The sequence below is a fragment of the Mus musculus genome, chromosome 12 (genome assembly GCF_000001635.26).
Source record: "Mus musculus strain C57BL/6J chromosome 12, GRCm38.p6 C57BL/6J".
Taxonomy (NCBI): Eukaryota; Metazoa; Chordata; class Mammalia; order Rodentia; family Muridae; genus Mus; species Mus musculus.
This window is the reverse complement of record NC_000078.6, coordinates 87,473,153-87,500,880: the sequence shown is the minus strand read 5'-3', so window position 1 is coordinate 87,500,880 and position 27,728 is coordinate 87,473,153. Positions and strand designations below refer to the sequence as shown.

The following is a 27,728-nucleotide window of genomic DNA, read 5'->3' as shown; positions in this document are numbered from 1 at the left end:
TCAAGTACAATGTTGAATAGGTAGGGAGAAAGTGCGCAGCCTTGTCTAGTCCCTGATTTTAGTGAGATTGCTTCCAGCTTCTCACCATTTACATTGATGTTGGCTACTGGTTTGCTGTAGATTGCTTTTATCATGTTTAGGTATAGGCCTTGAATTCCTGATCTTTCCAAGACTTTTATCATGAATGGGTGTTGGATTTTGTCAAATGCTTTCTCTGCATCTAACGAGATGATCATGTGGCTTTTGTTTTTGAGTTTGCTTATATAGTGGATTATGTTGATGGATTTCTGTATATTGAACCATTCCTGCATCCCTGGAATGAAACCTACTTGGTCAGGATGGATGATTGTTTTGATGTGTTCTTGGATTCAGTTAGCGAGAATTTTATTGACTATTTTTGCATCAATATTCATAAGGGAAATTGGTCTAAAGTTCTCTATCTTTGTTGGACCTTTCTGTGGTTTAGTTATCAGAGTAATTGTGGCTTCATAGAATGAATTCGTTAGAATACCTTCTGCTTCTATTTTGTGGAATAGTTTGTGCAGAACTGTAATTAGATCTTCTTTGAATATCTGATAGAACTCTGCACTAAACCCACCTGGTTCTGGGCTTTTTTTTTATTGGGAGACTAATAATGACTGCTTCTATTTCTTTAGGGGATATAGAACTGTTTAGATCATTAACCTGATCCTGATTTAACTTTGGTATTGATATCTGTCTAGAAATTTGTCCATTTGATCCAGGTTCTCCAGTTTTGTTGAGTATAGCCTTTTGTAGAAGGATCTGATGGTGTTTTGGATTTCTTCACGATCTGTTGTTATGTCTCCTTTTTCATTTCTGATTTGTTAATTAGGATGCTGTCCCTGTGCCCTCTAGTGAGTCTGGCTAAGGGTTTATCTATCTGGTTGATTTTCTCAAAGAACCAGCTCCTCATTTGGTTGATTCTTTGAATAGTTCTTCTTGTTTCCACTTGGTTGATTTCGCCCCTGAGTTTGATTATTTCCTGCCGTCTACTCCTCTTGGGTGAATTTGCTTCCTTTTGTTCTAGAGCTTTTAGGTGTGTTGTCAAGCTGCTAGTGTGTGCTCTCTCTAGTTTCTTTTTGGAGGCACTCAGAGCTATGAGTTTTCCTCTTAGAAATACTTTCATTGTGTCCCATAAGTTTGGGTATCTTGAGGCTTCATTTTAATTAAACTCTAAAAAGTCTTTCATTTTTTTCTTTATTCCTTCCTTAACCAAGGTATCATTGAGATGAGTGTTGTTCAGTTTCCATGTAAATGTTGGCTTTTTATTATTTATGTTATTATTGAAGATCAGCCTTAGTCCATGGTGATCTGATAGGATGCATGGGACAATTTCAATATTTTTGTATCTGTTAAGGCCTGTTTTGAGACCAATTATATGGTCAATTTTGGAGAAAGTACCATGAGGTGATGAGAAGAAGGTATATCCTTTTGTTTTAGGATAAAATGTTCTGTAGATATCTGTTAAGTCCATTTGTTTCATAACTTCTGTTAGTTTCACTGTGTCCCTGTTTGGTTTCTGTTTCCACGATCTGTCCATTGATGAAAGTGGTGTGTTGAAATCTCCCACTATTATTGTGTGAGGTGCAATGTGTGCTTTGAGCTTTACTAAAGTGTCTTTAATGAATGTGGCTGCCCTTGCATTTGGAGCATAGATATTCAGAATTGAGAGTTCCTCTTGGAAGATTTTACGTTTGATGAGTGTGAAGTACCCCTCCTTGTCTTTTTTGATAACTTTGGGTTGGAAGTCGATTTTATCCGATATTAGAATGGCTACTCCAGCTTGTTTCTTCAGACTATTTGCTTGGAAAATAGTTTTCCAGCCTTTCATTCTGAGGTAGTGTCTTTCTTTTTCCCTGAGATTGGTTTCCTGTAATCAGCAAAATGTTGGGTCCTGTTTGTGTAGCCACTCTGTTAGTCTATGTCTTTTTATTGGGGAATTGAGTCTATTGATATTAAGGAAAAGTAATTGTTGCTTCCTATTATTTTTGTTGTTAGAGTTGGCATTCTGTTCTTGTGGCTTTCGTCTTTTAGGTTTGTTGAAGGAATACTTTCTTGCTTTTTCTAGGGCATGGTTTCTGTGCTTGTATTGTTTTTTTTTTCTGTTATTATCCTTTGAAGGGCAGGATTCATGGAAAGATAATGCGTGTGAATTTGGTTTTGTCGTGGAATATTTTGGTTTCTCCATCTATGGTAATTGAGAGTTTGGCTGGGTACAGTAGCCTGGACTGGCATTTGTGTTCTCCTAGTGTCTGTATAACATCTGTCCAGGATCTTCTGTTGTTCATAGTCTCTGGTGAAAAGTCTGGTGTAGTTCTGATAGGCCTGCCTTTATATGTTACTTGACCATTTTCCCTTACTGCTTTTAATATTCTATCATATTTATTACATTTGTTGTTCTGATTGTTATGTGTTGGGAGGAATTTCTTTTCTAGTCCAGTCTATTTGGAGTTCTGTAGGCTTCTTGTATGTTAATGGGCATCTCTTTCTTTAGGTTTGGGAAGTTTTCTTCTATAATTTTGTTGAAGATATTTGCTGGCCCTTTAAGTTGAAAATCTTCATTCTCATCTACTTTTATTATCCATAGGTTTGGTCTTCTCATTGTGTCCTGGATTTCCTAGATGTTTTGAGTTAGGATCTTTTTGTATTTTGCATTTTCTTTGATTGTTGTGCCGATGTTCTCTATAGAATCTTCTGCACCTGATATTCTCTCTTCCATCTCTTGTATTCTGTTGCTGATGCTCACATCTATGGTTCCAGATTACTTTCCTAGTGTTTATAACTCCAGCGTTGCCTCACTTTGGGTTTTCTTTATTGTGTCTACTTCCCTTTTTAGGTCTTGTATGGTTTTGTTCATTTCCATCACCTGTTTGAATGCATTTTCCTGTTTTTCTTTAAGGACTTCTACCTGTTTGATTGTGTTTTCCTGTTTTTCTTTAAGGTTTGTAACTCTTTAGCAGTGTTCTCCTGTATTTCTTTAAGTGAGTTATTAAAGTCCTTCTTGATGTCCTCTACCATCATCAACAGATATGCTTTTAAATCCGGGTCTAGCTTTTCAGGTGTGTTGAGGTGCCCAGGACTGGCTGAGGTGGGAGTGCTGCGTTCTGATGATGGTGAGTGGTCTTGGTTTCTGTTAGTAAGATTCTTATGTTTGCCTTTCGCCATCTGGTAATCTCTGGAGTTGGTTGTTATAGTTGTCTTTGGTTAGAGCTTGTTCCTCTTGTGATTCTGTTAGCCTCTATCAGCCGACATGGGAGACTAGCTCTTTCCTGAGTTTCAGTGGTTAGAGCACTCTCTGCAGGCAAGCTCTCCTCTTGCAGGGAAGGTGCACAGATAACTGGCATTCGGACCTGCCTCAAGGCAGAAGGTGAAGGCCCAAAACAGGGCCTATCCAGAAGCTGTTAGCTTCTGTAGTCCACACTGTCACCTGTGCAGACTAGACTGGGCAGGATCAGGGAATGAAGGTGTCTCCCCCAGGTGCTACAGTAAAGCCCTCCTTGGTGGGGCAGACACCTCTCCTCTGGCAGGGAAAGTGCCCAGATGTCTGGAACCCAAAACGGGGTCTGCCTCAGTAGCTCTATGGCTTCTGCCTGTCCCAGAAGCTGTTAGCTTCTGTAGTCCACACTTTCACCTGTGCAAACTAGTCTCGGCGGGACCCAGGAACCAAGATGGCTCCCCCAGGTTTTCTGGCAAAGCCCTACCAAGCAGGGCTAAATGTCATTTCATAAGCTTTCTACTAACACTATTGTGACTGTCTGAAGTATATACGTTGTGTATATTGATAGAGCTCACTTATAACTAAAGCATTTAAATTTTGTACTAGAAAAACTTTTGAATATTTTAATTCACTGTTCAGATATGGTAAATCAAGGTTAGTTTAATTACTCAATTAAATTAATGAATAGTTTGGGACACTTTAAAAGAACTCATAATTGCCTGCTACTATGGCTCTAGGGCTCATGATATCTTCCATCTTCTGTAGGCACCTGAATACATAAAGCTCATACAAATATACATAAATAAAATAAATCTTGACAAAAAGAAAGGAATGAAGTAGAACAGGCAGGAAAGGGGGCTGGAGAAATGGCTCAGCAGTTAAGATCACTGGCTGCAATTGCCAGCAAACACATAGTGGCTCAGCTCATAGCCACCTATAATAGTATCCAATGCCCTCTTCTGGTGTGTCTGAAGGCAGCTATAGTACTCATATACATGAAACAAATAAGTCTTTAAAAAAAAGCTGGGCGAGGTGCTCCTTTAATCCCAGCACTTAGGAAGCAGAGGCCAGCGGATTTCTGAGTTCGAGGCCAGCCTGGTCTAAAAAGTGAGTTTCAGAACAGCCAGGGCTATACAGAGAAACCCTGTCTCAAACCACCACCACCACCACCCCCCCCAAAAAAAAAAAAAGAATGGGTAGGAAAGATCAGAATGGTTGAAAGAAGGTGGTAAATTTCCATACAGATACATGAGCTATATTGAACTCAATTCTAGAAAGTCAACTCTATAAGTAGTGAGAATTGGTACAGGCCTGAATCAGAATCAGAGGATGGTGAATTATCAGAATAAGGAGCATTCTCTTGTGAGTGCCATGTGGTATTGGGGAGGATGTGATCTACAACCCATCCAGAGTAAGAAGATGGTTTGGGAAGATACCTGCATTCTTCCAAAACATCCCGGTAGCACAACAGATATTTGTGGTCATAGTGCTTGCAGGCTTGTGTTGGGGAGTCCCCTCCTGGTTTGCCAGCAGAGATCATCAGACTGCATTGATCTTTTTCTTTTTCAGAAATCATGTAATGATTTATTTTCATTATACACCAGAGATATAATGAACATATTAAAAAGAAAAAAATGTTTATATACCAAGATGTTTTTAATGTGTCTCTGTTTCTGGACTCCTCCATTCAGAAAACAGAAAACTCATTTGCATTAAGCTGTGGCTCCTTTTACATTAACCTAAGCTTAGTTTAAGGAAAACTTAGCTTCCTTGTACAATTATGTAACTAACTTTACTCAATACACAGTAATTCATTTTCAAAAGCCTCAATACTGAAGGTAACTTCTTGACAATGGCTTAACACAAGCGACCTACTTTAAAGAGTAAACACTACTTTATGTGCTCTTAACAGCTACCTGCTTTGAAAATGTCTCTATGCAGGAATGAGAAGAGATTGACTTCTCTCGTTTATTTTCATTCTTTTTTGAGTGTGCCTTACAGGATTCTATCTAAACATTGCCACTGTTATATTTGTAAACACAGGAAATGATCATCTCCTCTAAGCATTGAATTTCTGCAATGCCTAATTTTTAAAACTCAAAATTGCTACCCATCTAACTTTAAAACTGCACTGTAAGATGCAACAACTTATGGGTGGAAATAACTTAAAGGATCAAACGAGTGTATACAAACAGGGCCAGAAATGAAAGGTCACAAATGAAATGGCAGTCCCTTAACAGTGCACACTGCTGTGTCCTGAGTTCAACTATACCTATAAGGACAAAGTGTTAACTTGTCACTTAAGACAGATAACTCAACATCTTAGGTTTTCAAAGAAATATAATACTTCAAAACATAAAAGTCATTAGTTTGCATTAACAAGACACACGCATGCCAAATGAAGTTTTACTTAACAGCTGAACGTCAAGATGCCAATTGTGTTGAGCTATCTTCAGACAACTTGGAAGGTAGGATGCTTAGGTCAGGTTAGATGTCATCAATGTCTTCATCTTCATCTCCAATATCATCAAACACGATTTCATCATCATCTCCAGGACCAAATGTGTCCGTTTCATTGATTTTGGCATGTTCTGGAAGCTCTCCATAGGCCTTCAGATTTCTTGCTTCATCTGGATTGTACTTTAAGATTACATCAGCTTTGTTATCTTGATAGTCTCTTAGACCAATCAATATAATGTCTGAGGTATTTATCCAAACCTTTTTTCTCAACTTTCCTCTTATGTGGCACAGCCTCCTTACACCATCAAAACACATCGCTTCCAACCGTCCACATCCCAGCATTTTGGTCACCTGAGCATACTCTTGCCCATATTCTTTAAACACCAACTCTCTTTTCTCTGATTCATTTTCATTTTTACCTCTGCGCCTGTTTTTGCCTCCTTTGCCTTTATTCTTTGGCATGATGGAAAAGGCAACCACGGGAGTCGGGTGAGGGACTCCTGGCAGACAGTGACTGACAGTGGCTGTGACTCAGTTCCAAGAGCTACTACAGTCTTAGGATGGGTGCCAGGAAGTATCTAACAGTGGTAGATCTGACAGCAACTGATATAAGTATAGAAGATCCACAAGCCACAATATGTTCCAGAGTCCTGGCTTCTGACTGTTACAAAATAGTACTTTGGCTTCTGGTCTGGGGCTCAGGAAGTGTGTAGTCTGCCAGTAGTGACAAAAAGCAGCAGGACTCCTTTACCTTTACAGTGCCTGCATTGACCTTTTAACAAAAATAAATAAATAAATAAACAAACAAATAAATAAATAAATAAATAAATAAATGAGTTTTCCTTGGAAATCTATTTGGGAAATAATTTTTCTCAAAATTTCTGCACACAACATTGAATTGTATAGCTTTTTTTATTAGATATTTTCTTTCTTTACATTTCAAATGTTATCCCCTTTCCTATTTTCCCCTCCAAAAATTCCCAATTCTCCCCCCTCCTGCTGCTCCCTAAGCCAACCACTCTTGCTTACTGACCCATGCATTTCCCTCTACTGGAGCATAGAACCTTCACAGGACCAAGGGCCTCTCCTCCATTTGATAACTGACTAGGCTATCCTCTGCTACATATGCAGCTAGAGCCACAAGTCCTTCCATGTGTTTTCTTTAATTGGTGGTTTACTCCCAGGGAGCTCTGGGGTTACTGATTAGTTCATATTGCTGTTCCTCCTAGGTGGCTGGATTGTATAGGTTAATAAAAAATTGAACCTATCATTCCGAGGAATGTTGGTTCTATATTTAAAAAAAAAAAAAAAATCAAGCCTGGAGGTGGTGGCGCACACCTTTAATCCCAGCACTTGGGAGGCAGAGGCAGGCAGATTTCTGAGTTCAAGGCCAGCCTGGTCTACAAAGTAAGTTCCAGGACAGCCAAGGCTACACAGAAAAACCCTGTCTCAAAAAAAAAAAAAAAAAAAAAAAAAGCAGTCTAAAACTTCACAGAACACTTAGTAGATTCAGATACCATTTTAATACATTTTTTTAACAAGTTTAGAGTACCCAAGATTACAAGTTCATTTGTGTTCAGGCCATTAATATATCACAAGAACACTTAAAATATGTACCACTGCACTTTAAATGGACATGCTGAGAACATAATTAAAACAATTTCAGGACTGGAAAGATTGCTCAATGCATGAAAGCACTGAATATTCTTTCAGAGGCCGTGCATTCTCTTCCCAACAACCAAACAGTGGTTCACAACCATTTGTAATAGGTACTGATGCCCTCTTTTGGTTCTTGTGTCTAAGACAGGTAGAGTATGCTCATAGAAATAAATTGCTCCTAAAAAATTGTTTTTCAGTTCACAGAAGAATGAAAAATTGAAGAAAGCCACAGGTTGTGTTACTTAGATCCACTTTGGGACAAAAAAATAACACATGAAAGCAGTTGACACAGGCACATATGACAACTACATGAAGTCCTGGTGCATCCAGTGAAACAGAAAAACAAAGGCCAGCCAGAAAGTTCATTTCCCTCTCCTTAAGATGTGAGAAAGGCTTAGTAACAAGCCAACCATCCAGAATAATACAAAACAAATTAACAACAACAACATCCCCAGAAACACTATTGAGTTCATTTTCTGTTAGCCATGTCCTTCTGGCATGGGGCTTTCCCTTAAGAGTGGTTTTGTACATAGTGAGACCCCTTGGAGAAAACCAACTTTTCCTTTGGGAGCAGTTACTAGAGATAGTGTCTGGAACCAAACCAGGTCCTCTGCAAGAACAGCCAATGCTCTGAACAACTGAGCTATTTCTCCAGTCCCTATTTGCTAGTTTATACAAATGACATTTAAAAACATACAAATGAAAGCTAACAAAAAGCTTTGTGTTCCCCAAACCCGGCCGTTTTGAGACTTAACTTTTGGCCACTGTTACTATAAGCACAGGATACCCACTGTACCCCTAGCATTTTTTTTTCTGTGCCTTCTTTTTTTTTTTTTTTTTTTTTTTTGGTTTTTGGTGGTTTTTTGTTTTGTTTTGTTTTTCCAGATGGGGTTTCTCTGTGTACCCCTGGCTGTCCTGGATCTTACTTTGTAGAATAGACTAGCCACAAATTCAGAATCTACCTGCCTCTGCCAATGCCTCTGCCTCCTAAGTGCTGGGATTAAAGGCATATGTCCCAAATGTGCCTCCATTTAAAATTCTACCTTTCCCCTCATAGTCCTACTAACCTATATCATAGTGCCTGAAGAAGACTCAAATATTGGCTACCTCTAACACTTAGCATAACTCACTCTTTCTTTTCTGGACCAAGGCTAGGACCACACTAGTAAACATCACCTGTTGGTTCCAGTTTCATTTCTGTGCTGCTGTTAAAATACTCCAGCAAGACACAATTTCCAGGAGGAGGGGTTATCTGGTTTACAATTTCAGGTTACAACCCACCAAGGGATGTCAAGGCAGATAGTGAAATCCCACACACACTCCAAAGCAAGAGGGACTTGCTTCCTTGCAGAGAATGAGGGAGGTAAGAAGGCGGGCAAGGCACCTCATGAAAGACCCCAGTTTCTGAGCAGCCTAGTCACCAAGGAAGCCCACAAGAGGTTCTAGACATGGTTGTGGCCGGGTTACCTCTGCTCCCTAGCTTAAACAATCCCAGTAGAAAAATGGAAAATATGTGTTCTTCCATAACTTTCCATAACCAGAACCCAAATCATGACCTACCTGGTGAGTACCATCTTCTTTGAAGGAAGAATATGAGACAATAGAACGATGATTCTTTCTTTCTGGGATAGGGTTTTTCTGTGTACTCGAGGCTGTCCTGGAACTCTTTCTACAGAACAGATTGGCCTAGATCAGATGTCCTCTTGCCTATGTCTCCCAAGGTGAAGGCAGCAAGATGAGACTACTGTGTCTCTCCCTGGGCAGACCTTGAGTATATATACATGTCCCCAAAGCCCCGCCTCTACAATGACACACCTCTAATCCAAAAAGGCCACACCTCCCATTAGTACCACACCCTAATCCAAGCATAATTCAATCACCACACCAAACAAACAAATAGACACTTCTTAGCTGGGCATGGTGGCCCACACCTTTAATCCCAGCACTCAGGTGGCAGAGGCAGGCAGATTTCTGAGTTCAAGGCCAGCCTGGTCTACAAAGTGAGTTCCAGGACAGCCAGGGCTATACAGAGAAACCCTTTCTCAAAAAAACAAAAAAAACAAAAAAAACAAAAAAAAAAAACAAAAAAAAACAAAAAAAAAAGGGGAGGAGGGGCAGGGGGATGGCTATGTTTTCTTACAGTCAAGGCTCATTATCCACAAGGCATATCATATGGGATGCTTGTATCATGATGATCCCTTATTGGACTATGGTTCTATAGAGAACAACAAATTGACTTGCAACACAATTAACAGAATACATCTGTAAAGCTGATTTGGTGTCACAGTGGGTAAAGGCCCTTGCTGCCATGCTTGACTACCGGAATATTCTCAGATAGATGGGGAAAACAGAATCTCTCAGGTTGTTCTCTGACCTTCACAAGGTCAGACAAACACACAACTCACACACAAAAACAACCACACACACACACACACTCATACACTACATGTAGCAAATCTTATTTTATAATTTTATTATATGTATATAAAGGTGTTTTGTGTGTATGTCCATCTGTAACCACATGCATGCTTGGTGATCAAGAGGTTAAAAGAGGGCACTGGACCCCCTGAGTACTGGAGTAGCACATGCTTGTCTGCCACCATGTGGGTCATGGAAATTATTGCTCTTAACTGGTCTCTTAAACCCAAAAAAATATTATTTTTAAATGACTTACCGCAAGCAATGCTTTCCTTTAATTATGTGGGATGTGGGTTTGATACCCTAGTGCTAGATTTTCATGAGTGCCCTAGTTCATCTGCCTCTAGAACTTAGCAAGTCACCTGAGTTTCAGCCCCTCCTCCCCAGCAACTTACAAAACATAGAAAGAACAAACCAAACCTTCAGAAGACCTAACTTCTCTCTGTCTCAGTTTTAAACCCTAGAAACTCAAAGTTGTAAGGAAGTTGCACTAAGCTGACAGGGCTGAGGAAGAGGTTGCTCACTCCGTGCAGTACTCACTGCACAAGCAAGAAGACTTGAATTCGATGCAATTCATTTCTGTAAAACTGGTGGATGTATTATAAACAAACCCCAACAGCATAGCTTCAGTGAGCTTTTATCAGTTCACTAGCATTGGTTCTTGGAAAAGCAGGTTTGACCAACACAGGACACCCAGAACAACAAACACCACATGTTCTAGAGGAAGTTGTAGGTGTTGGCTGGTGGGGCCACAAAGATCCACAAAAAGGGAAAGACTGGATTCTCTGCCTGCAAAGATGCAGCCAACAGCAACTTTTCTGGTCTGAATATGATTGGCCCAGGGTGTTGTAGTATTCGAATTCTGGCCTTGTTAGAGTAGATGTGTCACCATGGTCATGGACTTTTTAAGACCCTCATTCTAGCTGCCTGGAAGTCAGTACTCTGCTGGCAGCTTTCAGATGAAGATATAAAACTGTCAGCTCCGGGGCTGGTGAGATGGCTCAGTGGGTAAGAGCACCCGACTGCTCTTCTGAAGGTCCAGAGTTCAAATCCCAGCAACCACATGGTGGCTCACAACCATCTGTAACAAGATCTGACGCCCTCTTCTGGAGTGTCTGAAGACAGCTACAGTGTACTTACATATAATAAATAAATAAATCTTAAAAAAAAAAAAAAAAAAAAAACTAAAACTGTCAGCTCCTCCTGCCCTTAGCCTGCCTGGATGCTACTATGTTCCTGCCTTAATAATAATGCACTGAACCTCTGAATATTGAAGCCAGTCCCAATGAAGTGTTATCCTTATAGAAGTTGCCTTGATTATGGTGTTTGCTCATGGCAGTCAAACCCCAGCCAAGTCAGAAGTTGGTACCGGGGAATGGGGTATTGCTGTGACAGGTCTGAAAATGCTTCTCTTTGGGAGAATGTAGATTTGGGGACTTTGGATTTGGAAAGCAGTGGAATGCTTCAAATGGGGCTTACTGGGCTATCTTAGTAGGAATATAGAAGACTCTGTTACTGAGAGTGATTTGAAATGTGCAGTCCCTGCCCAAGAGATTTCAGTGGAGAACTTCCGTATGTAGCCATTGTTTGTAGTATTTTGGTGAACAGTATGGCTACTCTTTATCCTAGTCTGAAAAATCAGAATGAAGCTAAGATTTAGAAACTCAGATTAATTGCATTGGCAAAGGAGGTCTCAGAAATGCCAATCATAGACTTTGTTCTCTGCTTACATCTGATGAAGAACATTTGGAATATGCATAACTAGCTTAGAAAGGAAAAGTACAAAATAAATAGTATTAAAGGGGGGGGGGGCACCAGGAAGTGAAATGATGCTGAATTCTGAGTTCATGGATATTAAATTGAATTAAGGGAGTTGGGACCTTGTGGCAATATGTGACACAATGAAATTTAGATGCAGTATGGTGGTACACACCTTTAATCCCAGGAGATAAAGCCAAGCAGATCTCTGAGGTCAAGGTCAGCCAGAGACAGAGCAAGTTTTAGGTGAAGAAAAGCTTAAATCCAGGCTTGGTGGTACACACCTTTAATCCCAGGAGACAGGCATGCAGATCTCTGAGTCAAGGTCAATCTCCAGGCCAAGATCCAGGACAGTCAATCTTAGGCAGTGAAGGAGTTGGAAAAGAGGAAGCTGGTGATGTTGTAAGAGAACAAAGGGACCGTGTTCCAGCAAGCAGCAGAACTTGTCAGCTTTGGTCATGTGGCTCTGGCTCTATAGCCAAGAGGAGAAGGAGACAACTAGGACAATTGGTGCAGGTTAGCTGGAGTTAGGAAATTAGTGGTGATTATGAAGAGACCAGCATTACTAAGGTGAAATCTTCGGGGAAATGTTTTCTGAGAACACAAAGAACCTGTGTTCCAGAGATAGACAAGGTTGTGTGTACCTCCTGCTGCAGCTGGACTTGGTAATGTGTTGAGTCACCCAGGTGGTACTGGTTAAAAAAAAAAAAGTCATAAAAGGACTGTCCTCTGGGAGCTTGACTTTAGTGACCCCACTCTCTGGTCTCACAAAAGTTCAAGCATGGAGTGATGTCCCCAAGATGTCTGAGGGGAAGCACTTAGTCAATTTCAATCTTTAGGACAAAAAGCAGGAAAGTGAAAGTGGGTGGGTGGGGATCAGCAGCTATTCTGCTAAAGTGCCTGGGGCTAAGTCCCAGAAAACAGGGAGGACATGGCAGAATACAGACACACCTTGGCTTTATACAACCTATGAGCTGAGCAATTAATCACAGATTTTCTGAAAGACACTAGAGAAAAAGGGTGCAGCTAAGTGCCCCTTCTACTTCTTCTTCTTCTTCTTCTTCTTCTTCTTCTTCTTCTTCTTCTTCTTCTTCTTCTTCTTCTTAATGGATATTTTCTTTATTTATTTATTTTCTTATTTCTTTTCTTTCTTTCTTTCTTTTTTTTTTTTTTTTTGGTTTTTGGAGACAGGGTTTCTCAGTAGCCCTAGCTGTCCTGGAACTCACTTTGTAGACCAGGCTGGCCTGGTTCTCAGAAATCTGTCTGCCTCTGCCGCTCAAGTGCCTTTATTTACATTCCAACTCTTATCCCCATCCTGTTTTTGGGTTTCTCCTTCAAAAGAAAAAAGCCCTCCCTGTATTTACTCCCACCTCCAACTCACTCACTCCTGCTTCCTGCCCCTGGCATTCCCCCAAACTAGGGTATACAACCTTCATAGGACAAAGGGCCTCACCTCCCATTGATATCTCTCTAGGCCATCCTTTGCTGCATATGCAGCTGGAGCCAGGAGTCCCACCAATGTGTGCTCTTTGGTTGGTGGTTTAATCCCTGGGAGCTCTGGGAATACTGGCTAGTTCATACTTGTTCCTCCTATGGGACTGCAAACCTCTTCAGCTCCTTGGGTCCTTCTCTAGCTCCTTCATTGTGGATCCTATTCTCAGTCCAATGGATGGCTGTGAGCATCCACCTCTGTATTTGTGAGGCACTGGCAGATCCTCTCAGGAGAGAGCTTGTAAGGTAGAAAATTTAAGTTTGACCTCCCTAGACCAAGTTGGAGCCAAGAAAGAAAAAGATGTAAATGGGGTGGATCCCCTAGTGAGTCAGTCCCTAGATAGACATTTCTTCAGTCTCTACTTCACACTTTGTCTCTGTAACTCCTCCATGGGTGTTTTGTTCCCCCTTTCTAAGATGGATAGAAGTATCCACACTTTGGTCTTCCTTCGTCTTGAGTTTCATGTGCTTTGTGAATTGTATCTTGGGTATTCAGAGCTTCTGGGCTTCTGGACTAATATCCACTTATCAGTGAGTGCATATCATATGTGTTATTTTGTGTTGGGGTTACCTCACTCAGGATGATATACTCCAGATTCATCCATTTGCCTATGAATTTCATAAATTCATTGTTTCTAATAGGTGAATAGTATTCCATTGTGTAAATGTACCACATTTTCTGTATCCATTCCTCTGTTGAGTAATATGACTTCATTCCAGCTTCTGGCTATTATAAATAAGGCTGTTATGAACATAGTGGAGGATGTGTCCTTATTACATGTTGGAGCTAAGTCTAGCTATATGCCCAGGAGTGTTATTTTCTTATCCCTCCTTGTAACTTGTGAAAATTAGAAAGGCCAGGTTTGTATCTGTCTGTGACAGGTGTAGGACTACCAAACCTGAAACAGACCTACAAAGGGCTGTGAAGTACAAAAGCCTCAGTTTTAAAAAAGATTTATTTAATTTTATTTCTAATTGTGAAAATTAGAAAAGCCAGGGATGTTCCTTACTGGTTTTTTGTTTTCCAAATCCTTCACTGCCTAAGTTTTGCTATCCTAGATCTTGCTCTGTAGATTGGCCTTGATAGCAGAGATCAGCATGCCTGTCTCCTGGGATTAAAGGTGTGTACCACCATGCCTGGATCTAAATTTAGCTGGGTAGGCTCTTGCCCCAAGGTCCCACTCCCTTAATCTGTTATCTCCTAGAACACAGGATTTTGCTCCATTTCACTTCCTGGTACCCCTTTTAATACTCGAACCATATATTTTATAATTTTCCTTTTTAACTGGCTATGCTTGTTTAAACTTCTCTTCATAAGACTTAACCAGAGAACAAAGTCTCTGATGAGCTTTTTGGAAATTTCCTTTGTGAGTGCAATTAATCTGAGTTTCTTCACCTTAGCCTCAGACAGACTTCTCAGGCAAGGGCAAAAAGTAGCCACATTCTTCACCAAAATACCACAAAAAAACAGTCTTTATGCCACATTCTGTAATTCTTCTCCTTTGAAATCTCTTGGGCCAGGTCAACACAGTTCAAATTACTCCCAGCAACAAAGTCTTCCATATTCCTACTAGGGTGACCCATTAAGCCCCATTTAAAGCATTCCACTGCTTTCCAAATCCAAAGTCCCAAAATTTACATTCTTTCAAATAAAACCATGGTCAGGCCTATCACAGCAATACCCCAGTCCCTGGTACCAACTTCTGTCTTAGTCAGGGTTTTACTGCTGTGAACAGTCACCATGACCAAGGCAAGTCTTATAAAAACAACATTTAATTGGGGCTGGCTTACAGGTGCAGAGGTTCAGTCCATTATCTTCAAGGCGGGAGCATGGCAGTATCCAGACAGGCATGGCCCAAGCAGAGCTGAGAGTTCTACATCTTCATCCAAAGGCTGCTAGTGGAAGACTGACTTCCAGGCAACTGGGTTGAGGGTCTTAAGCCCACACCCACAGTGACACATATACTCCAACCAGGTCACACCTATTCCAACAAGACCACACCTCCAAATGGTGCCACTCCCAGGTCCAAGAATATACAATCCATCACACTATCCAAGCTTTAGCTTGAGAATCTTGGCTCTGGGGTGAAACTGCTCAGCTTTCTGCTTCTCCTGATGGCCCAGGGCTTCTCTGGTACTCTTCTCCATCACTTCCTTTAAGTCCTAGAACTCCTTATGCAATTTCAGCTCCTTCAGATTGTCAAATCTCTTTAGCTGTTTGAATGCTAACTCTGAGAGGGCTCACACCTTCCTCTCTTGCTCCTCCTGCCACTGCCTCAGGCCCTGTGTTCCTCTCATCCTGGATGCCAATTCGAACATTCAATGCAACCTTCTGTTTTGATTGTTGGAGAGGCCTGAAGCACAATAGGTTCTTTGAAAGAGGCCTCGTGTGTGCTCTGGGTTCCATTTGGAGTTGAGGTTAAGGGGATTGTGGGATACTTCCAAGAGGAGACTTGTGTAGTGAGGATGGGACAGGCCTGAAGCAGATCCAGAGGATGGAGAATTATCAGAGGAAGGAATATTCTCTTGCATGTGGAGTGAGGTATTGTTTGGATGCGATCTCACACCCATCCAGAGTATGAAGATCATTTGGGGAGAGACCTGCATTCTTCCAAACCATCCCGGTAGCCCAGCAGCTACTTGAGCTCATAGTGCAGGTGGACTTTGCTGGATTTGTTGAAAGCCCTCAGAGTTTCCCAGCAAAGACCATCTGACTGCCTTGACCTTTTATTATTATATTATTATTATTATTATTTATTATGATTAACTATACTGTAACTGTCTACAGACACTCCAGAGGAGGGCATCAGATCTCATTACTTATGGTTGTGAGCTACGATGTGGTTGCTGGGATTTGAACTCAGGACCTTCAGAAGAGCAGTCAGTGCTCTTAACCACTGAGCCATCTCACCAGCCCTGCCTTGACCTTTCAACAAATAAAAATTTAAATAAGTTTTCTTTTGAAATCTGTTTTGGAAAGATTTTTTTGGCTTTGTGAATACATTGGCACCACACATTTATTTGTGTTATTAAAAACTTATTTACAGAAGGTAGACTAAGGGACAAAGTATTCAAGGAAACCTCCTGTGGGTACTTGTCTGGCTTAGCCAAGGAAATTCCCTTAGCCCTTGCAGCTCCCTGCATACCCACTATGTGGATAGCCCCTGCATACCCACTATGTGGATAGCCCCTGCATTTCCACTATGTGGATAGCCCCTGCATACCCACTATGTGGATAGCCCCTGCATACCCACTATGTGGATAGCCCCTGCATGCCCACTATGTGGATAGCCCATGGAAGCTGCTCTGGCCATGGACTTGCAGCCCCTCCAAGTGGCTTGAGGGAACATTTGGACTGGGTTCCCACAGGACCCTGACCATCACACCCCAGCTATCCTGCAAGGGTCTAACTCCAGCCAGCCTACTCTGCCCACAGATAACTGCCTAGAGGCTGCCAATCAAGCCAAGGTCACCTATCCAATGAGTGCTACAAAACTTGTTTCCTGGCATGGGGACAGAGTGGCTTTGATGGTCAGGCCCTTTCTCAGGACACCTGGAGGCAGAGGCTCCCGGTCACCACCCTGGAACTTGTCTGAGTAACTGAGATCATAACAGGCAAAAAAGAATGAAGACATGCCATCAGCCTGCATCAGGGACAACAGCAAGGTGCCTTTAGGGGAGGGCTGGCAGGCACAGCCTACCCAGAGCTTGGGGCTGCCTCACAAAGTTCCCACATCTGGGTAGCATGTCCCACCCACAGGGTGAGAATTGCTTTTGGCATGAGAGTCATTTGCATTTTTCTTGACCCTGGCCACTGGAACAGGGGCCACATAGGTGTGTGTCAGATCCTGACTGGCCCCAAAGAACCACACACTATGAAATATAAAGTTCATACAAATATTCATTTATTCTGTTCCTACTCACAGAGGGAGGCAGTAGCCCACAGGATGACAACCCAGAGGTCCCGGAAGGCCAGGCCAAGGAGCTACTTGGCTCTGAGGTTGGAGAGACCTGAAGCGCTGGGGTGAATTCTGGAACCTATCTGTCTTAGTCAGGGTTTCTATTCCTGCACAAACATTATGACCAAGAAGCATTTAGAGAGGAAATGATTTATTGAGCTTACACTTTCCACATTGCTGTTGATCACCAAAGATGTCAGAACTGGAACTCAAGCAGGTTAGGAAGCAGGAGCTGATGCAGAGGCCATGGAGGGATGTTCCCTACTGGCTTGCTTCCCCTGGCTTGCTCAGCCTGCTCTCTTATAGAACCTAAGACTACCAGTCCACGGATGGTCCCACCCACAAGAGGCCCTTCCCCCTTGATCACTAATTGAGAAACTGCCCCACAGCTGGATCTCATGGAGGCATTTCCCCAACTGAAGCTCCTTTCTCTGTGATCACTCCAGCTTGTGTCAAGTTGACACAAAACCAGCCAGTACACTATTCTACAAGGCAGGGCAAAATCCGGGCCCATGGGACTGACTATGAGGGGTTCGGGCCCTGGATCCCAGCAGCACCAGAATTGGACCCCTCAAATGAGGAGGAGGTGTGCAAGTCAGCAGGTTTAAATTAAAAATTAATAAAAATAACAGTAAAAAGTAAAAAGAGACAACCCCTGGGTCAAACCATGAGGGCTTGTCCTGTTGTCTGCCTTATATATAAAGGATCAGAAGCCAGAGCCCACTGTCTGGGCAGTGGGCTGGGATAAAAGTGGGGGCACCTAAATGGGGCACAGAGGCTAGGCCAGCTCTGCCCTGGACTGCAGCAGGCTCCATGGGACAGGGCCGGGGGAGAAGGTTGTGACATGTTGGACGGGTGTGGAGTTCAACTGAGGGTTGGTCTCAGCCCCACCTCTGAATCCTCACTGCAGACCTGAAGTGAAAGCTCTTGAGGCACGTGGTCAGCTGTCACTTTTTATTAAACAAATTGAAAAGAGGCTAAGGGCATCAAGGATCAGGGATCAGGGCTGAAGGCAGCAAGGGTTGGAAGGGGGATGGTATGGTACTGTTGGGTGGGAGTCCTGGCTTGGTCTTGGGGTCTTCTCAGATCTTCCAGATGACAAGCTGCATACAGGCACTGGCATCCTCACTGGAGCTGTGCCCATCCACATTGTCTTGGATGATCTGTCTGAGGTAATTGTCCATGAAGTTCTGCAGGGAGCGCTTATAGGGCAGGCCCCGGTGATGTGGGAACAGCACAGCTGTGTCTACCATTGTGCCGTGGATGACCTTGAGAGCCAGCAGGTCGCTCTCCAGGCTGTGTCCAATGAGGATGGTGTCTGCACTGAACATGCTCAGCAAGACAGCCTGCACATCCTGCAGCTTGATGCTCGTGTCCACAAGGTTAGCCTCTGTCACCCCTGACAACCTGGTGTAGTCGACAACTTCATTGTCAGGCTTGACAAAGGTATCATACATGACCTGCAGGTCTGTGTCCACGACTGTGACTCGGATCACTTCCAGGCGTAGGTGTAGGACATCTCACAGTCAAGAGCAAAGACGCCTGCGTGGGCATCTTTGGGCAGCTCCTTCTGGAAGGTGCGCACAAAACCCTCCAGGTTCTCTCTCCAGCCATCGTGCACGTGTTGCTTGGCAACCTGACAGCCAACAGAGCCGACCAAACTGAGCAGCACATATACTGTGTCTCCCAGCCCTCTTTGAACCTGTGAGGGCAGCAGCCAGTCGGGGGTTGGGTACATGAGCAATCCGTTGCTTCTCCCCCAGGACTGAGATGTGCACAGAGGAAAGCCCTTCAGTTGGCCCTGGGGCGGCCTGTAGCCAAATGGCCAGCTCCCTCAGTGCTTGCTGTGCTCGAAGGTACCACACCTCCTGAGCAGTTGGGGGCTGCGTTGTGGGAGCCACCGGGGTCTTCTTTGGGGCCTCTGCCCCTTTGCCTAGCTCGCAAAGGTGTAAAACCCTCCTCTTCTGCCCTGGGAACGAAGTGGTCAGGCCCGCATGCATCTTCTCCTCGGCCTTCTCCTTGGGTGGCTGCTGGGCCAGCGGGTCCTTGTCCTCCATCTTCACGCTGGTGGACTCGGTGAAGATCCGCAGGCACTCCTCCATAGGGTCCACATGGAAGTCCACCTCCTTCTCCAGAGCCGAGTAGTCCACATCCTCCTCTGCACACTGGCTGGCTCCTGAGGACGGCGAGGAGGAGGATGAGGAGGACAATGAGGAGGGCGTTGCAGGGGGCACAGGTGGCGAGGCCTTGAGACAACTGGGAAACTTCATTTCATCCAGCCTTAGACTGGAGTTGGAGTCTGATTCTGATTCTGAGCTCATGCTGGGCAGGGTCGGGGGCCAGACCTGGGGTGCTCCCGCTCCCAGTCCTGAGTCCTCCTCCTCGCTCTCAGCCCCAAATAGCTCTGTGTGGCTCTGGCTCCGTTTCTTGAGCTTATGTGTGTCCTGGGGGGCTCCTTCATCCAGGGAGCATGTCTTGTGTTCCACCAATTTTCCCAAAGGCATCTTCTTTGCACTGCCACCTTTCCAGGCCATCATTGAACCAGGACCAGGCCTAGAGTCCTGGGGCCCTGTGTTGGAAGTGCGACCTAGCCCCCCTTTCTCTAAGATGGCCACTGTGGTCACAGAGGATGGCTTTTTCTTGGTTCCTTTAGGCCCCTGGGCCTGCTAGCGGGCAGCTTCTTCTTGTCTACACAAACCTTTTCCTTCCCTCTGGGCCTGGCTGGTCTTTCTTTCTTTTTTCTTTCTTGCAGACCTTGTCCTTGTGGCAGAGGCTGACTGGGGTCCCACTTTTCTTCTTTTTGGCTTTACTCTCCTTGGGAACCCCAGCATCTTGAGAGGCCATGGCTGGGGAGCCGGTCTTGACCACGGACACTGTGTCTGGTGCTTTGGGAGGCTGCCCCAGCCTTGGGGTTGCTAACATCACCCTTTGGGGGGCGGGCCACATTATCTTCTGAGTGTGAAAACCTGGCCTCACAGCCACGGAAGGGGTCACAGGGCTTTTTGAGGGCAGGTGTATATGGCTCAGCATCCCTGGAGCCCCGTGGCCGCTTGGTGGCCCTCTCATAGCTAGCACTGGCCCTGCCAAGGTGGGGGACTGAATAGTTGAACAGTGGGTCATACTCTAGATCTGTCAAAGGTTTTGAACTATCCACCACGTACTTGCCACCTGACATAGGGCGGCCAGAGCAGCTCAGCTGGCCCACAGACTTGGGGACATACTCCAGGGCACCAGCCCCTTCTTCAGCTCTGCCCTTACCCATGTCTGAAGGGGCCAGAGAGTACTTGTGCCCTGGCTCAGCAGGGACAGCCAGTGGGGTGGGCTCGTAGGCAGCGTCCAGGCTCAGCAGGCTACCTGACTTATAAGTTAGGGCCAATGAGAAGGTGTCATCTTCATCCATGCTTGTGGCAGGGCTGCAAGGCGCCAGGGCTGAAGGCCCAGCACTGTGCCCCCGTGCAGTCTCAAGGAACTCCTGGTAGCGCCTCTGCTCCAGCTCCACCTCGCCACGCATAGCCTCGATGGCCTGGTTGACCAGCTCCAGCTCCAGCTCCAGCTTGCCACCACCCTGACCCAGAGCACCATTCTTCACAGGAGGCTGAGTCAGCCCTGGGTTGTAAGGGTCATAACCAAGCCCTGCTGCGGGAGAAGCTGCGACACCACTACTGAGAGCCCCGGAATCCTGAGCTCTGCGGGGATGGAAGTGGCTGTAGGAATACTGACAAGGCTTCCGGGTAGCTCTTTCAGAGTACCGGCCGTCGATGGAGGGGAAAAAGTCGGTAGATCCTAGCATGTTCTGTTCCACAGTGAGGCCCCGGTCTGGAGACACCGAGGACCCCGGGACCGCTCCTCTCACTCGCCCTGGAGGCTTCTGCTGGTGCTTTTCGGACCTTGTCGCCGCCGCCTTGCCCTGAGAGCTGGAAATAATTTTTAATCAAAATTTCTGACACAATATTGGATTGTATAGCTTAATAAAAATTTCATCTTATCATTCCAAGGAATGTTGTTTTATATATAAAAAAAAGAGCAGTCTAAGATTTCATAAAACATTTAATAGACTCAGATGCCATTTGCATATTTTAAAGAAGTTTAGAGTACTGAAGAGTATAAGGTTACTTGTGTTTATCACGCCTTTAATATATCACTAGAGCACACACAAATATGCACTGCTGCAGTCTGAATGGACATGGTTGGAATATGACGAAAACAATTTCAGGGCTAGAGAGATTACTCAGCACTTGAAAGCACTGACTGTTCTTCAGAGGTCCTGAGTTCAATTCCCAGCAACCACATGGTAGCTCACAACCATTTGCAGTGGGTTCCGATGCAATCTTCTTGTTGGTGTGTGTGAAGACAGCTAGGGTATGCCCATAAACGTAAATAACTCTTACAAAAATGTTTCTCCGGTTCACAAAATGAATGAAAACTTGAAGAAGCCACAGGTTTTGTTACTTAGATCCACTTTGGGACACAAAATGACCAAGGAAAGCAGTTGACATAGGCACATATGACAATTACATGAAGTCCTGTTGCATCCAGTGAAAACAGAGCAGCAAAGGCCAAACATAGAGTTCATCTCCATCTCCTTAAGATGTGACAAAGGCTTAGTAATAAACCAACCATCCAGAATAGGACAAAACAAATTAACAACAACAAAAATATCCCCAGAAACACTATTGAGTTCATTTTGTGGTGGCCATCTCCTTCTGGGTATGGGGCTTTCCCTTAAGAATGGTTTTGTACATAGTGAGACCCCCTTGGAGAAAACTAACTTTTCCTTTGGGAGCAGTTACTGGACAAAGCATCATAAACCAAACCAATTCCTCTGCAAGAACAGTCAATGCTCTGAACAACTGAACTATTTCTCCAGTTCCTAGTTGCTAGTTTTTACAAATGACATTTAAAAGCATACAAATGAAAGCTAACTGAAAGCTTTGTGTTCTCCAAGCCCAGTCTTTTTGAGACTTTACTTTTGGCCATTGCTATGGTGAACACAAGACACACACTGCACCCCTGATATTTTTCTTGTGTGCATCCATTTCAAATTCTACCTTTCCCCTCATAGTCCTATTAACCTATATCATAGTGCCTGAAGAAGACTTGAATATTTGCTACACCTAACACTTAGCGTAACTCACTCTTATTTTTCTGGACCAAGGCAAATACCACACTAGCAAACATCATCTGTTGGTTCTAGTTTCATATCTGTGGCTGCTGTTAAAATACTCTGATGAAACACAATTTCCAAGAGGAGGGGCTTATATGGCTAACAATTCCAAGTTACAGCCCACCAAGGGATGTCAAGGCAGATAGTGAAATCCCAAAAGCAAGAGGGACGTGCTTTCTGGCAGAGAAGGAAGGAGGGAGGTAAGCTGGCAGGGAAGGCACCTCATGAAAGCCCCTAGCTTCTGAGCAGCCTAGACACCAAGGAAGCCCACAAGAGGTTCTAGACATGGTTGTGGCCAGGTTTCCTCTGCTCCCTAGCTTAATCAATCCTCAAAGAAAAATGGAAAATATATGTTCTCCCAGAACTTTCCATAACCAGAACCCAAATCCATGACCTACCTGGTGAGTACCATCTTCTTTGAAAGAAGACTAAGAGCCGTTAGAACGATGATTCTTTCTTCCTGGGATAGGGTTTTTCTGTGTACTCGAGGCTGTCCTGGAACTCTTTCTACAGAACAGATTGGCCTAGGTCGGATGTCCTCTTGCCTATGTCTCCCAAGGTGAATGCAGCAAGATGAGACTTCTGTGTCTCAGTCTGGGCAGAGCTTGAGTATATATACATGTCCCCAAAGCCCCGCCTCTACAATGACACACCTCTAATCCAAAAAGGCCACACCTCCCATTAGTACCACACCCTGATCCAAGCATAATTCAATCACCACACCAAACAAACAAACAAACAAACAAACACTTCTTACTGCCTACTGGTTTTCTATGGTAATGAGAGACAAAAGAAGCTACTAAGGTCAAGGTTAAAATTATGAATGTGGAAAATCAGAAAGGCATAGACCAAAAGGCATATCTATCCCTTTTTTTTAAGATTAATTAACTTATTTATTTTATGTATGTGAGTACACTGTAGTTGTACTGATGGTTTTGAGCCATTATGTGGTTGCTGGGAATTTGAATTCAGGATCTCTTATCTCTCTGGCTCAGCCATGCTAACTCCAGTCGGATTTATTTATAATTAAATCTTCATTATTAAATCTAAACACAACAGAGCTGTCTTCAGAGGTCCCAGAAGAGGGTGTCAGATCTCTTTACGGATGGTTGTGAGCCTCCATATGATTTCTGGGATTTGAACTTAGGACCCTCAAAGAGCATTCAGTGTTCTTCTATCCAGCCCCTCTCTCTCTTTCAATCCTTCAGCCTAGGTTTTGGTCTATGTGCTTCTAAATTCCCACATTCCTTATTTTAACTTTGTCCTCAGTAGCCTGTTTTGTCTCTCATTACCATAAAAAAACAGTAGGCAGTAAGAAGTGTTTGTTTGTTTGTTTGTTTGTTTGTTTGTTTTGGTGTGGTGATTGAATTATGCTTGGAGCAAGGTGTGGTACTATTGGGAGGTGTGGCCTTGTTGGATTAGAGTTGCATCACTGTGGAGGTGGGGCTTTGGTTGGATTAGAGTTGCATCACTGTGGAGGCGGGGCTTTGGGGAAATGTATACATACTCAAGCTCTGCCCAGGGTCAGACACAGTAGTCTCTCCATGCTTCCTTTGACTTGAGAGACAGAGGCAAGAGGATATCTGATATAGGCCAACCTGGTCTGTAGAAAGAGTTCCAGAGCAGCTGAGACTACACAGAAGAACCCTATCTCAGAGAGAAAGAATCATCGTTCTAACATCTCCTAGTCCTCTTTCAGAGAAGATGGTACTCACCAGGTAAGTCTTTGATTCGGGTTCTGGTTATGGAATATTCTGGAAGTACAAATAGTTTCCATTTTCTACTGGGAAAGTTTAAGCTTGGGAGCAGAGGTAACCTGGTCACAACCATGGCTAGAACCTCTTGTGACCTTCTTTGATGACTAGGTTGCTCAGAAGCTGGGGGCTTTTATGAAGTGCCTGGCCTGCCTGCAGGCCTCCCACCTTCCTTCTCTGCAAGAAATCAAGTTCCTCTTGCTTTTCATTGTGTGTGGGATTTCACTATCTGCCTTGACATCCCTTGGTGGGTTGTAACCTGGAATTGTAAACCAGAGAAGTCCCTCCTCCTGGAAATTGTGTCTTGCTGGAGTATTTTAACAGCAGCCACAGAAATGAAACTAGAACCAACAGATGATGTTTACTAGTGTGGTCCTAGCCTTGGTCTAGAAAAGTAAGAGTGAGTTATGCTAAGTGTTAGGGGTAGCAAATATTCGAGTCTTCTTCAGGCACTGTGATATAGGTTAGTAGGACTATGAGGGGAAAGGTAGAATTTGAAATGGGGGCATAGTGGTGGCACATGCCTTTGATCCCAGCACTTGGGAGGTAGAGACAGGTAGATTTCTGAGTTCAAGGCCAGCGTGGTCTACAGAGTGAATTCCAGGACAGCCAGGGCTATACAGAGAAACCCTTTCTCCGAAAAAAACAAACAAACAAGCAAAAAAGTCAGAAGGGTGCATCAGATTCCATTACAGATGGTTGTGAGCCACCATGTGGTTGCTGGGAACTCAGGAAGTTCAGAAAAGCACTCTTACCCACTGAGCCATCTCACCAGCCCCAAGAACACAAGTCATATTGGCACAGATCCCATTCAAACAATCTAATTTTGACTTCCTAGCCTCCTTAAAGACTATATTTCCAAAAATATTCATATTTAGAGGCATTAGGGGTGGTAAAGTTTTCAAAATATGAATTTGGGTGGACAATTCTGCCCTTAACAGCCCCCTGCTCCTTCCCCTGCCCTCTTCCATGTCTGCAGCTGCTAGGAGACCCAGGGTCCTTGTCTGTTCCCTTCACGATCCAGATCAGGTCAGAGAGAAGTAGGCTATTCTTAAACACACCATCTTCCACTTGGTTCCAAACCCTCAGCCTTTTCTTCCTCCAGACCCTATCATCAGATTTTCACTTTCCCCACGTCCCCTGCAGAAACACTGCCAGGGTGGTGGGATGCCCAGGGACCCCTTCACCCTCTCAGAGGAGAAGGGGATTCAGGAGGGACTTCAGAAGGAGGGAACTGGGAGGGGGGGTAGACAACAATTGGGATGTAAAGTAAATTTAAGAATTATAAATTAATGAACTGTCATTGCAATTTGCTATGCATAGTAGCACACAATTTGCTATGTTCCAAATGCAGTTCTGAACAAGATACTAACAAACTAAGAACATACTACTATTAGGATTTCCAGTTCCCAAGGAAGGAAATTGAGGTCAAGTAGTTAACATACTCAAGATTACATAACAGTTCTGGTTGGTAAATCTGAAAGTAAGCCTCTATAGATAATAACCACCAGAACTGGGTCTAAACTGAACTTTATTTTTATATACTTTTTTCTTTTTTTGAGACAACGATTTACTGTCACTCTGGCTGTCCTGGAACTTGCTCTGTAGACCAGGCTGGCCTCGAACTCAGAAATCCGCCTGCCTCTGCTCCCCGAGTGCTGGGATTAAAGGTGTGCGCCATCACACCCGGCACTAGTCTCTTCTTAATCACCACTAATTTCTTAGCTCAAGTTCACCATCAATTGTCCCAGTAGTCTCCATCTCCTCTTGACTATAAAGCCAGAGATCCATGGCTGAAGCTGCCAAACTTCTGCTGCTTGCTGGAGCTGGAACACGCCACTTTGTTCTATTACATTATCACCATCACTGATCTCATCCACTAGACTTCAACATAAAGTTCAGTCAACACTTGCAAGGCTTAGGCTATGCCAAGGTCACGGTCAGCTGCTTCTGCAGACAGAAAATTCAAGCTTTACCTGCTTGTGGTTCATTGATGTCCCCACCTGCCAACACCTGCAACTCCCTCTAGCACAGACACACTGCCCATGTAGTGTTTGTTGCTCTGGGTGCCCTCTGTTGGGCAAGTCTGCTTGTTCCAAGAACTAATGCTAGTGAGCTGATTAAAGCTCAATGGAGCTATGCCCTTGGGGCTTGCTTATATTACATCCATGGTTTTTTTTCCATGAGTTGCATTGACCTGAAGTCTTCGTGCTTGAGCAGTGAGTACTGCACTGAGTGAGCAACCACCTCCTCAGCCATGGTCAGCTCACTGCAACTTCCTCACAACTTTGAGGGGGAAAGACTGAGATAGAGAGAAGTTAGGTCTTCTGGGTTTGTTTGTTTGTTTGTTTGTCTGTTGCAAATTGCTGGCGGTGGGCTGAAACACAGACAACGTAGGTAGCTTACCAAAATCCAGAACCAGATGACATAGGGAAACTCATGAAAATCCAGCACATAGGAACCAAACTCGCACTGTACATACTTAAAGGAAATCACTGACTATGGCAAGTCATTTAAAAATAAACTTTATTGGTTTGAAGAGATCAGTTAAGAGCACTGACTACTCTTCCAGAGAACCTGTGTTTAATTCCCAACACCCACATTAGTGGCTTATGAACATCTGCTACTGTAGTACCCAAGGGGTCCAATATCCTCTTCTAGCCTCGGGCACCAGGCATGCATGTGGTACATATATACATGCAGACAAATACCCCGTATACCTAGAATTATAAATTAAGTTTTGTTACATATAGTGTATGAGTCTGTGTGTGTAAAACTACCACAACACGCATGAGTAGGTCAGAGAACAACCTGAGAGATTCTGATTTCTCCATGTATGTGAGACTGTACGCAGGCAGTCAAGCATGGCAGCAAGGGCCTTTACCCACTGTGTCACCCAATCAGTTCTACAGAGCTCTCTCTCTCTCTCTCTCTCTCTCTCTCTCTCTCTCTCTCTCTCTCTCTCTCTCTTTTCTTCTTCTTCTTCTTCTTCTTCTTCTTCTTCTTCTTCTTCTTTCTCCTCCTCCTCTTCCTCCTCCTTCTTCTTCTTTTTTTTTTTTTTTTGGCTTTTCAAGATAGGGTTTCTCTGTGTAGCCCTGGCTGTCCTGGAACTCACTCTGTAGACCAGGCTAGCCTCAAACTCAGAAATCCACCTGTCTCTGCCTCCCAAGTGCTGGGATTAAAGGTGTGCACCACCACTGCCCAGCCAGATCTACTCTCTTAATTGTGTTGTAGTAAAATTGCTGTTCTCTATATAACCATGGGATGATTAGGGATCATCAGGGTACAAGCACCCCAAACGATATGTCTCTGTGGAAAATGAGAATTGACTGTCAGAATACATATCCATCCCTTTCTTTCAATCCTACATCCTAGGTTTTGGGCTATGCCTTTCTGATTTCCCACATTCATTATTTTAACATTGCCCTCAGTAGCCTCTTTAGTCTCTCATTACCATAGAAAACCAGTGTGTGGCAAGAAGAGTCCTTTTGTTTGTTTGGCGTGGTGATTTACTTATGCTTAGTGCAAGGTGTGGTACTCTCAGGAGGTATGGCATTGTTGGAGGAGGTTTGCCACTGTGGATGTAGGACTTTGAAGAGATCTATATCTACTCAAGCTCTGCCCAGAGTGAGACAAGCAGTCTCTCCTTACTGCCTTCAAATTGGCTTGCTGAACTCTCAGCTCCTTCTCCAGCACTATGTCTGCCTGGATGCTGCTATAATGATAATGAACTGAACCCCTGAAAATTTAAGCCAGCTACAAGTGATATTTTCCTTTATAAAAGTTGCCTCAGTCATGGCATCTTTTCACAGTAATGGGTACACTAA

At 43.8% G+C, this 27,728-nt stretch overlaps 4 pseudogenes; all 4 read right to left on the bottom strand.

Moving 5' to 3' along the window:
- Gm18625 (predicted gene, 18625) lies at positions 4,528-4,788 on the bottom strand (annotated as a pseudogene).
- On the bottom strand, positions 5,364-6,472 carry Gm5788 (predicted pseudogene 5788; annotated as a pseudogene).
- Positions 15,080-15,738, bottom strand: Gm18624 (predicted gene, 18624; annotated as a pseudogene).
- On the bottom strand, positions 16,025-20,895 carry Gm18983 (predicted gene, 18983; annotated as a pseudogene).